Source organism: Amblyomma mixtum, chromosome 1, assembly GCF_055824585.1.
Source record: "Amblyomma mixtum isolate Tamu chromosome 1, ASM5582458v1, whole genome shotgun sequence".
In the NCBI taxonomy this organism is placed as follows: domain Eukaryota; kingdom Metazoa; phylum Arthropoda; class Arachnida; order Ixodida; family Ixodidae; genus Amblyomma; species Amblyomma mixtum.
In genome coordinates this window covers 90,379,473-90,391,230 of record NC_143012.1, presented here as the reverse complement: position 1 = coordinate 90,391,230, position 11,758 = coordinate 90,379,473, and the positions used below count along the sequence as shown (strand labels likewise).

The window sequence follows — 11,758 nt, the reverse complement described above, 5'->3', positions numbered from 1 at the left end:
CTGGGCGCGTTGTCGTCGCTCCCCTAATAATCAGCATCTGTCACTGCTGTGCTTAGAGGTGCCAGGCGAAAGGGCTTCCAAGGTAAATTTTCTGAATTTAGAAATAACCCGTCCAAGGCTTGGTCTGTGGTTAACGAATTAAGGGGTCGTCCCCGGAAAGGCGCATACCAAACTATTGCTAAGAATATCGGTCCACCATCTATAACGTTAGCAGACCAATTTAATTCCTTTTTCTCGTCTACTGCAGCAAGCTGGTCCGGTAATACGGCTAGTTATTGTATGCCACAATCGGTGGTTGAGTCTGCCTTCCTGCCTGAGTGTACTGAAGATGATATTCGTCATATCTTATTCAACTTCAAACAGCGCAAGTCGGTTGGATTAGATGGTGCGTCTGTGAACGTTCTTCGCAGAAATTTCGAGGACCTGAAGAATGTTCTTTTAGCAATTATAAAAAAACTCTGCCTCTCCCGTAAACGAGAGTAGAGTAAGCATGAAATGTTTACGGGCCTAATGTCATCTCGGTGGACACCCGAACCGCACCGTACAGGAATGGAGGAACGCCACCACCCGTTCAGCGCGATGCCTTGCCATTTGAACGCAAGGTTTTTTGAGGAAAGGAAATGGCGCAGTAATTCTCTGCCATCTCGGTGGACACCCGAACCGCACCGTAAAGGAAGGGAGGAACGCAACCACCCGTTCGGCGCGATGCCTTGCCCTTTGAACGCAGCGCTTCTCCCCCGGGCCCCTGTGCGCCTTTGCTTCGATGCTCGAAGCCCCTAAGAGATCACGTATGACAACGAAGTGTAACGTGGCATTTATGTGCTTTTTGCACGCGTTATTAGAAATCGGAAATTATAATTCCGTGCATTATCAAAACCCACAGCTCCACTGATATCTTGATAAACATTGAGAAGCACTGGCAGCAGTTATTTTTTGTCTCGTTTGGAGACCAACCGGCGCTTGCATGCCGGTCGCGTAGGAGGGCTTAGAGAGTCTCATTAAATCTCGTTAAGTCTCGTACGGTGCCCGGATGTTCTCGCTTCAGAGCCCGGATGACTGGAATTCAGTGCCCGGATGACTGGAATTCAGTGCCCGGATGAGTGGATTTCAGTGCCCGGATGAGTGGATTTCAGTGCCCGGATGACTCGAATTCAGTGCCCGGATGAGTGGATTTCAGTGCCCGGATGATGGCTCTCGGTCTCGGCGTGACGTCACCACACTGCCGACAACGGGAGCTAAAAGCATTTCATGCTTAATAACATCTTAGCCACGCAAGTAATACTGCCTGGCCTAAAGGAAGCGCTTGTAGTTCCTCTTTTCAAAAGCGGACAGGTTAATGTTGTCACAAACTACAGACCCATTTCGATACTTTCCTGCATTGCTCTCATACTTGAAAAAGATTTTTCACAACATACGGTCGCCTAATCAATATGGATTTACTTGCGGGCGTGGCACTAGGTTAGCATTAGATGAATTAACCGATTTCTTTAATAGTACTCTCGAAAGTAGTGCATTCGCTTGTGCATTGTTTCTAGCTGTGTGAAAAGCTTTTGACTCCGTAAACCATGAAATATTGCTTCGTAAACTTCATAGCTATGGCTTCCGAGGGCCCTTCCTAACTTTCCTTAAGAATTATTTGCACGGTCGAATCCAAGTATTAGTTTTCGGAAATCTTAAAAGCAAACCTAAAGAGCTGACCACTGGAGTTCCCCAGGGGTAGATTTTAGCTCCCCTTTTATTCAACTTGTACGTTAATGATCTCAGTCAAGCAATTTTTCACTGTCGGGTGTTTTAATACGCAGATGACACGCTTTTAGTATCTCGTCATACTAATTACCATCAAGCCGTAGCTTAATTACAGACACTATAATTTCCTTTAACCAAAATAAAACTAAATTAGCCTGTTTTCACGATCCGCTGAAATCTGTTTCTGTCATCACTCCAGTGTTTCTTCATTCTCCTCTGTGTAACAATTGCTCTTGCTCTCCTATTCCATACCTCTCAAGTGTCAATTATCTCGGTGTCCATTTCGATTCTAACATGTCCTGGAACACTCATTTGGCTAACGTTTGTGAAAGGCTGCGCAAAATAGCCTGCCTGCTTATATTCTATTAAAGCACTATGCCCAATTTACATAAGGAAACAGCACATGCATTGGCGTACAGTGTGCTGCGATATGGAATCTGTTCTTTTTATTTCTGTTCAGTGTTTTGGCGCAACAAAGTTAATTCTTTACTTACAATTCGGGCTGTGATGTATGGTGTGCACATTACTAAAAATTCCAATCTTTTTTCATGCAATGAGTTGTGCCTCCCGTATGTTTCTGCTGAGCATTACGTCCACGCGACCGCTTTACCTTGCCCAGAGTACGGACAAAATATGGTAAACGTGTCCGTGCCTTTTATGTAATAAGGACGAAAAACTGGGCGAGTTGGTGGGGATTCATACTTTCAACTGCGCAAAAAAACACGGACACAAGGTAGAAGGCACTGCGCTCGTGTCGTGCCTTCTACCTTGTGTCCGTTTTTTTGCGCAGTTGAAAGTATGAACCTTTTATGTACCAGATGTGTTGAACGACCTGCCAGATAATATTTTATCTTTCAGCACACGGAAAGAAGTGAAAGCTGCTATCTTTGATTTGTATGTGCAATTTTGTTTCTTGTCTTCTTTTTTTCCTTTTTTCCCCGTCCTTTCTTACTGCCTTTCCTTAGTTTTATTCTGATTCTTATGCAGTATTGATTGACTGTACTGTTCTCTGGATTCCTCCATTCTGCCGAGCACTGCCCCACTAGCCCATTGTTGGCTTGGGAAGGCTCGTATTTGCACAATGTAATTTTTCAAATAAATCATTTTTATTTATTTATTTATTATCTACGTCGACCACCATGACCCCTATGTCGTCGTCCTGTAGGGGTGGTGCTCCGGGGAAGGGGGCACAGGTGGAGGCTCGTTTTTCGGCGCGGGCTGTGCGACCACGGCTCAGGGCTCAGGGGCAGATGGGACGCTCTCCATCCGAAGCACCCTGGCAGCGAACACGGGGTCCCGAGCCATCCATGCGCGTTCCACTTCGGCGTCTAGGTCGCCTCCTCCCTGGTACGGCCGGTGGTAGCGGGAGGCGATGAGGGCGCTCCGGGTCGCCTCCAGGCCTCCGCACTCTGGACAGTACGTGGCCACCGGGTGTGGTGGCGTTCCGGCGGCCGGGTGTGCCGCCAGGTGGTCCGAGGGGTGCACCTGCGAAATATCGCGGGCACCCGCGCCAGCACCAGGCCCGCCTCCACTTGCAGCTGCCGGTCCCACCGCACCACATTCACAAAGGAGCGTGGTGGCGCCTCGGCGGCCTGATGTGTCCACGTGGAGACGGAATGACTACGGGGTCCGGCTGCTCCGGCCGGAGCTGGGACTCGGCGCTCAGCCGCCGGATTCAGGGGGAGAGATGCGGGCGCGGCCCCCGTAGGCTAGCGGCGGGGGTTAGGCCGTTGCGGCCAGCCAGCGTGCTGCCCCGCTGGCCCGCGGCCTCCGCGCTGCCGCGGCCGTGGTCCTGCGTGGGGCCGCGGCGCCGGCTACTGCCCTGCTGCACTGGGGCTTCCGTGCTGCCGCGGCCGTGGTCCTGCATGGGGCCGCGGCGCCGGCTGCTGCCCTGCTGCACTGGGGCCTCCGTGCTGCCGCGGCCGTGGTCCTGCGTGGGGGGCCGCGGCGCCGGCTGCTGCCCTGCTGCACTGGGGCCTCCGTGCTGCCGCGGCCGTGGTCCTGTGTGGGGCCGCGGCGCCGGCTGCTGCCCTGCTGCACTGGGGCCTCCGTGCTGCCGCGGCCGTGGTCCTGCGTGGGGCCGCGGCGCCGGCTGCTGCCCTGCTGCACTGGGGCCTCCGTGCTGCCGCGGCCGTGGTCCTGCGTGGGGCCGCGGCGCCGGCTACTGCCCTGCTGCACTGGGGCTTCCGTGCTGCCGCGGCCGTGGTCCTGCATGGGGCCGCGGCGCCGGCTGCTGCCCTGCTGCACTGGGGCCTCCGTGCTGCCGCGGCCGTGGTCCTGCGTGGGGGGCCGCGGCGCCGGCTGCTGCCCTGCTGCACTGGGGCCTCCGTGCTGCCGCGGCCGTGGTCCTGCGTGGGGCCGCGGCGCCGGCTGCTGCCCTGCTGCACTGGGGCCTCCGTGCTGCCGCGGCCGTGGTCCTGCGTGCGGCCGCGGCGCCGGCTGCTGCCCTGCTGCACTGGGGCCTCCGTGCTGCCGCGGCCGTGGTCCTGCATGGGGCCGCGGCGCCGGCTGCTGCCCTGCTGCACTGGGGCCTCCGTGTTGCCGCGGCCGTGGTGCTTTTTGGGTCCGCAGCGCCGGCTGGTTCTGTCGTCTCCTTGGCCAGTGCCCGCGATCCCTTTGCCGCAGATGGTCGACCGGGCGGTCTCGCACGGGCCCCCGTGCTAGCGGCGGGGGCCCGTGCGAGGCCCTTTTCCCGCGATTTCGCGTGGTCGGATTTTCCCCCGGCACTTCGACCTCCCTTTTGAAGTACCTTTTTAGCTCCCCCACGTGGATGGGCTTGCTGAGTCGAACTGTATTCGGATTCCTCAGCTTGTAATTCCTCAGCTTGTCACTGTATTCGGCTCATGATTCTTGGAGAATGGGGCTCCAGTGCAACGCGCGGCTGTTGAAAGGATACTTGAGCGGTTGATGGTCGCTGTGGGATGGTTTGTCCAATTGAGGTTCTGCCTATCAGTTGGAATCGCTCTCCCCGGTGCCTTCCTTGCTTTGCTACTTTTTGGCTGCCTTAGCGCTTTCCGAGGCTTTTGAGTAGCCGCGTTTTTGACTGGTGCTGCGCCTTGAGGACATCGAGCGCGATCGGTGACGCCTATTCCCAGCAGGCTTGCTTGCGGTGCTGGGAACGGAGAACCTGGATCGCGATCGGCATCAAGAACGGTAGCGCCCTTTTTTTCCTCCGCTGCTTCGCGACAGTTTGTTGCGGCTTGCCGGGCGCTTTCTGGCAGCTCCAGATTCCCGAGATTTGCTCTGGGCCGGGCGGCTGCGTCCTGACGAATCGTTCGCAGCCCTGGGATGACACGTCCAACACAAATGCTTTTCAGAGAGAAACATTTTTATCTAAAAAAACTGTAGAAATTCTGTATTGGGCTCCTCAGGCGTAAAGGTCAGACATTTAAAAGTCGCATAAAATCAGCTGAAATCTTTTTCATTATGCCACGGTAGTTGCAAGTCTGCTCCTTTTTTCATTTAGTACATACTGCAGCCTGAAAAGATCATTAATTGTTGATTCCTTGCTTTATTAGCCCTGCAATTAAAATCACCAAAACATTTGATCACTGAGAGGGACAGAAATAATAGCTTTTCCTGCCGACTCATAATGAAACGCTCCAGAGCTTCCTGCACAGCACGAGCCAAATCGCGTCTCCAAAGCATGCCACAAGCGCGGTGAACAGGTATTGTTTGAGGCAAATGTATACTGGTGTAAAGAAATTCGCACTTGAGACTGCCGCATTTGCTATTGCTTGGTAGCAAGGACAGCGGAGTGCACGCCTACCTTGTCGGCAATGTTTTCGAGGTAGCAGTGTCGATCGCCGAATCCCTCGGCCGCTAGGCACATTCGGGTTCCCGTGGCTGCGCACTGGAGATGCACCATATCGTCCTGCGAGAGAGGATAGGCATAAAGGAAGGCCTGATAATGTCGACCGCCACCCTGAGCTGCTGAAATGATGTAGAGATGAGAGGCATCCAGCCTAATGAAGGGATGCTCACATTTGGCATGGTTCGTTGACGCATCACAAGACGGGACAGTCAGTCTGGTTACCCCGCGCCAATAAGATCTTTAATACACTGGCTGTATTTTCACGTATACCCTTAGAGCCGGAGAGTGCACTCATGCGCTGCCAGCGTGACGACGTGAGTGCGCAAGCATTTCGGTACCACTGCATGCTCGATCACTTGACACACTTGGTATGATCGTGGATGTCTTCACGAACGAGGCTGAGGACCAGCCTATCGCCACGCGGCCTCGCAATTATAAGCGCTGAAACGCATCGAGCGCGAAAGGCAACTGGTGTCTTCGCGCCGTCGCACTCTCTGAAGGCGTAGTGTGTCGCGTCGTCGTTGCGGGGTCCACAAGTCCACGCCGCGATTTTTCGCGTTTACTTAAGCTACGACCGCATCGTCCGCAACGTCAGGATCAGTGCCGTAGCTCCTGATGTGCGGCCCTCGGCGCTCGGCGACACACACAGATATGATCCAACACAAGACGTCATTGGATTGAACCGCGGCGCGGAGACTGTCGACCGATGCGCGATCCCGCGCCATGACAGCAGTAACGCGCCTAGCGGTAAGCCGCAACACGATCGGGCCGCCCGCATCGTCCGGATTAAATTCTGCTTTAATGTTGCGACCAAGTCTCGCGGCGAGATCTGCGAGGCGGGCGCTAACGTGAGAAATGCGAATCGATTCGGTTGAACTTGCCGGGGCATCAGGTTTTCAGTCACAGAAGATGGCACTGCCGAGCCACGCTTACCGTTCGCGAACATGGAGGCCGGCGTCCGGCCCGTAACCTCGAGCCGCGCCTCCGCCCGCGGAGGATGACCGCGTGTTTCGATCCATCCCAGATGTCCCGAAGGACTCCGCGCGGATGCGCACGTCGTAGGCTAGGGCGCAGAAGTCGGCGCAGGCTTTGGGCCAACAACGGGCACGAGATTGGAGAAAGAGGCGTGTGGGGGGAGCCGGGCTCGAAGGATGAGCGAGGCCCGACGGTGAGAACGAAGAAACACGAAAAAGAAGTGAATGTGGTGGGACGCTTGGTGTTGGCGAAAGAGCGTTGGAATGAAAGAATGGCTCGTGATGTGCATGATAGTGTAATGGAATGAAAATGCAACGTGACGGTGCGGTGCCCGCGTCGCGAAACGGGACACGGCGCACGGAACGAAATTATAGGACGGAAAGAACCGACTCCTTCCGTGTCTCCTCCGAAAGTCGCGCGACTAGGCGGCGCCATAATCTGTGCGGGAGCGCAAACGGGCCAGCCACAGCCGGCATCGAAATGATGTGCGGCTTTGTGCCGTCGCGAGCGCGGTAGGAGTAGAGCCGGACGGTTGTCTGGCGGTCAGAGTGAATAGCCGGATTTTTAACATTGATATTCCTGAACAAGTCGTCGTTCGCAACTTCGGGGTCTAGGCATCAAACCCGCAGGTGCGGACGGCGACGCTCACTCGTATGGTTACCGCGGCGCGCGTGACGTCGTTCTGTGGGACCGCCGCGCGGAGGTTGGTTAAGTGTCACGGACCCGCGCGAGCACCGTGACCCCGGCGGCCGTGGTTCGCAGTGTAACGGGACCTATCCCCTCTTCCTCCGGGACGATGTTGGACTTGATCGTTTGAATTATCGCTGCCGATGTGGTGGTTTCGGGTGTGGTCGCAGTTAAGAAAGCGACGTGGTTGGCTACTTGCCGATCAGCCGGCGCAGGTGGCCGCTGGCCGCCGGAGTCGTCGGTCCCGGCCACAGGACCTGACCGAGCGCCGGAGGACCCCCGGGAGCCCCTGAGTACGTCCGGAAAGGTCGGCCTCGCTGTGGGCGGTCCGGCGACGTAGTGGCGCGCCTCGGCAGAAAATGCACGCTCCTGGGGCGTCAGCGGACTCTCGCCTCTCCGTTGACCACATGGCGCGCCGAACGATGGAAGTACGACAGAAATCTGCCGTGTCCCGTAGTGGTGAGAGGCTTCGGCGGAGGAAGCGTTTTGGGATTGTTATGAAAGCTGGGTATCGTGTAAATTCCAGTACTTTCGTTAGGAATAGCACGGTCCTCCGCCCCGCGAAAAGTGCGAGTGTTCAATTTGTGTCGTAGTCAGTCTGAAGCCGCGTCCTTGCTATCCTCTCGACAAGGATGGGGCACTCCTTCGCCCCGGCGCTGTGAGGACCCTTCCACCCCGCACGCCTGCACACGGCGCAAGCCACGCCGGTAGCGCCACCAGAGGCGGCACACGCCGATACGTGTGTGCGCCAACGCAGTTCGTGCACACAGCCCTCGTCGCGTCCGACGCGAGGCGGCAGTTTCGGCGGGGAGTGCCCGTACTGCGCGCAAAAGGTGCAGAGGGGCACGTGCAGATCCTCCTCGACATGGGCCGAGGACCAACCTATGGTCAGTCGCCCCCTAGCTGTGATTTTCATGAATGTTTCCGGGGTTACAGACAGCACGTCTGTCTTTGTGCCGTTCCTGGCCCGGAACGTGTAGCGCCTTAGCATCATCGTTAATGCGTCGATGCCAAGGTCCCTGTTTTCAGCCGCTATCTGCGCCACGACGGCATCGTCAGCGACGTCGGGATCAACGCTCAACACGGGAATGTGGGGCCGACGTCCCTTCGCCGCCCGTACCGCCATGGCATTGTTGGTGACCGCGTTATTCCTAACCGCTGTTGTTAAATTCTGTAACGTGTCGCGGTTTTTTGCAATGACCGTCACGCCGTTCACTGTTTGAACTGAACGGGGCCTATGCCCTCGTCCTCAGGGATGATGTTGGACTTGATGGTTTGTGTCAGCTGAGCCGATGTTGTTGCAGGTGTTATGGGTGTAAGAAAAGCGACGTGGCTCACAGATTGCGGTCTCTGGTTGGTGACTGTGGATGGCGATGGGGAAGACTCCGCGGTCACCGTCGAGGCGAGGGGCCGGTGTGCTCGGATGATGTCCTGTCCTCCGCTGCGCCGACGAACGTCGGCGCAGCGGGTGGAACCGGGCCAGCACGCAACCTGGTCTGCACCATCGACGCCCGGGACCTGGCCTCCACAGCGTCGCGGCGCTCCGCACTCCACATGGTGCAGAGGACCTCCGCCCGGCCCCTGGCATCGGAAGCCAGCGCCCAGTATTCGGTGCAGCGAAGCTCCAGCTCTCCGAACATCTCAGAGATGTTCGTCCGAGCGTGAACCGGGACTTTGTTCTTGTCAGAGCTCAGGAACGCCGTGAGGCGCTCCTGAAAAGCTCTGACGACCGCAGAGTCGGGCATTGGGGTGAATGCCAGGTCGAGCCTGGCTCCCGCGCCCGCAGGTTCCTCGGCAGAGGCACCCGAGCCATCCGGCACGGCCCTCGGCCCGGCGCCGTCCGGGCAACCAAGACATAGCCATGGCGGAAAACCTACAGAGCCTTCGAACCTAGATCCAAAGGGCGAAAGACGAGGCCAAATCCTCCACTCGCGGAACGGCCTCACCAAAATTTGAAGACAGGCCAGAAGACGCAGAGGCAGGCCGTGGAACAGCAGCACGAACGGGGAGGAGAGCGAACAGCAGGACTCCGGCGAAGAAGGACACAAGAACGCTGTCGCTGATCGTAGAACGGCTTCTACGGCAGCTATTGTCCTCGCACAGGTGGTCGCTGGTCTTCCGTTCACTGGAAGCCTCGAAGGAGCCGGTGGAATGACTTCTTCCTCCTTCACGACCGCGGTGAAGAACGACCGCGGTTGAGTAGAAAACCACAAAATTGCGGTAAAAACCGCAAAAAGCGGTTAAAAAACCGCTCGCAGTCGTGAAGGACCTCGATGGGAGGGACGTCGATGGAGTTAGGGCTGCAAAATGCAGCCCCGAAACCCCAGCAGGGGGCCCAGGGGCCAGATGGGTGGGGCTCGGGGGGGGGGGGGGGGGAGGTCACAGTTCAGCTCGGGCCAGCGGGAGCTCCGACAGGCACGTCGGAGCTCCCGCTCCCGCACACATTCGCTCCGAGCGGCTCAGAGCGTACTGCCCCAATCGGAGTCTCATTCCATGCTCAAATCGAAAGTAAAGGCAACAGTAAAGCGGAATGAGAAAGAGCCTAACCTGCTGTGAAGCATTAATCAGGCTTAAACCAATCGAAAATAAACGAACAGGACCCATGTGGCAAAAAAGAGTAATTTCGTGCAAAAAGCCAATCGAAAAAATAAAATGTGGGCACGGTAACTGAATGGGTGTCCTAAGGGCGCAACGAGCACAGAGGGATGAAGGATCCCCGCGTGAGCTGATTTATTGATGAATGAACAAAATTTATTGAGATATGAAGGTGCCCAAAAATATATATAAAAAAACACAAGAAAAAGTAAAGAATGAGCATGAGGTATCTAATCCGTCGGTCAATAAAATGCTTGATAATGAACTGGGAAAGACAAAAGGAAGCAGTCAACCTGAAATGGAAAAACAAAAAACAGGAACAGAAACAGAATCGAAGACAGACCAAAAGCAATGCAGAACCACCCCGTCCATTAATTACAAACAAAGAAATGAGTGTAAAAAAGCTTAAAAAACTACAAAGAAATGGAAGTGAAAATGAAATACAAAACAAAAAACAGACAACTAGAAGAAAACAGGAAGGACAGGGAAAAGGAAAAGAAGGAGAGAAAAGAAAGAAAAAACGGAAAAAAAATAAAATAAAAAATTAATAATAATAATCCCAGGTAAACAGCAGAGAAACAGAAAAAGAGCAATACCAAGAATAAAAAGAAATGAAATCCCTTACGTGCACAAAAAACAAGAAGGAATATGATATCTACAGCAAGGAAATAAAGAAAATATATAAAACGGAAAAGAAAAAAACTAGAAATGAAAACAAAAGGACAAGACGAGCTAAAAAGAAAGATAAATAAAAAAAAAGAGAAAGAGAGGGAAAAGAAAAGAAAAGAAGGAAAAAGAAGAAGAAAAAATAAGAAAAGAGAAAACGAGAAACAAGAAACACACAAAGAAAAGATAACCAATCACACACACATTCACACCCAGCAAACCACAGCACGCACCTGCCAGAAGGACGGACATAGAAATGTCCACCTCGTATGGCCAGAAAGGCCCCCCCGAGCAGGCACGAAACTGTGGCAACTAAAGGCGCGCCGTTTTTCCCAAAACGACTAAAAAGAAAACACATCCCACTCTGCAGGACGCGCGCCAAAAACACCTGTTAAAGGCAAAGGAGACAAGACAGTAGACTTTGCCTGAAAAAAAAAAACAAAACAGAACAAGGTATGGAAAAAGTAAAAACTGTATACAATAAAGGAATAATGAAGGAACAGAATAAGCCGAGACCCGAGCAAAAAAAAAATATATTTTAGAGATAAGAAAGTGGAAAAAGAAAAGGTAAACGGAAAAATAATAAAAAAACAAAATTTGAAGATAAACGACAGGGATTACTAATACTGGGTCTCGACTGGGTCGCGCTCGAGACGCCCGCACTCGGTCTGGTAGAGCGCGACTGATTTCAGACAATACGGATCAGAATTGCCGACGCACGGCGATCATCTAACCACCGCCGCCAAACAGTGTGGCGACCAGCATTCTGATCCGCAAAACCCGGGAGCTGCTGCACCAAATCCCTTGTGATTGGACATGAGGATAGATAATGGCTGACATCCCCAACAGAGTGACCACAAGGACACTCTACCGAAGGTGCCAGACCAAAACGATGAAAGTAAGCTGGAAAACGGCCATGACCGGTAAGCAAAGTCACAAGTGGTCTAGGAGGAGGAAAAGATGCAGGCAAATGAAGGACGTCGGGCACCCATTCAGAAATGCCCGTGCCTGCATTAGATTCTCGCCACCACACTGACCACCGCAAATTAACGACTTCACGAAAAGCACGACGAACTGTTGCCCTTGAACGCAGCGCCAACCTCACCCGCGGCGAACGATTGGCCCGCGACGCAACCATGTCAGCAACCTCGTTGCCCAAGACTCCCGAATGAGCCGGGACGTGAAAATTTTTGATGGGGCGCCTCCGTGCAATGGTGGCCAAAGAATCCTTCAGGTCGGCCACCCGGCAATCAGTGGTGTGATAAACCGAGAGTG

At 54.3% G+C, this 11,758-nt stretch overlaps 1 long non-coding RNA gene across 1 annotated transcript; it reads right to left on the bottom strand.

Moving 5' to 3' along the window:
* Positions 1-4,444: 4,444 nt before the first annotated feature.
* Positions 4,445-5,784, bottom strand: LOC149367167 (uncharacterized). Its single transcript, XR_016284534.1, has 2 exons — positions 5,516-5,784; positions 4,445-5,029 (listed from the first exon to the last, which is right to left on the bottom strand). It is a non-coding gene; the product is annotated as an uncharacterized LOC149367167 (long non-coding RNA).
* Positions 5,785-11,758: the final 5,974 nt, after the last annotated feature.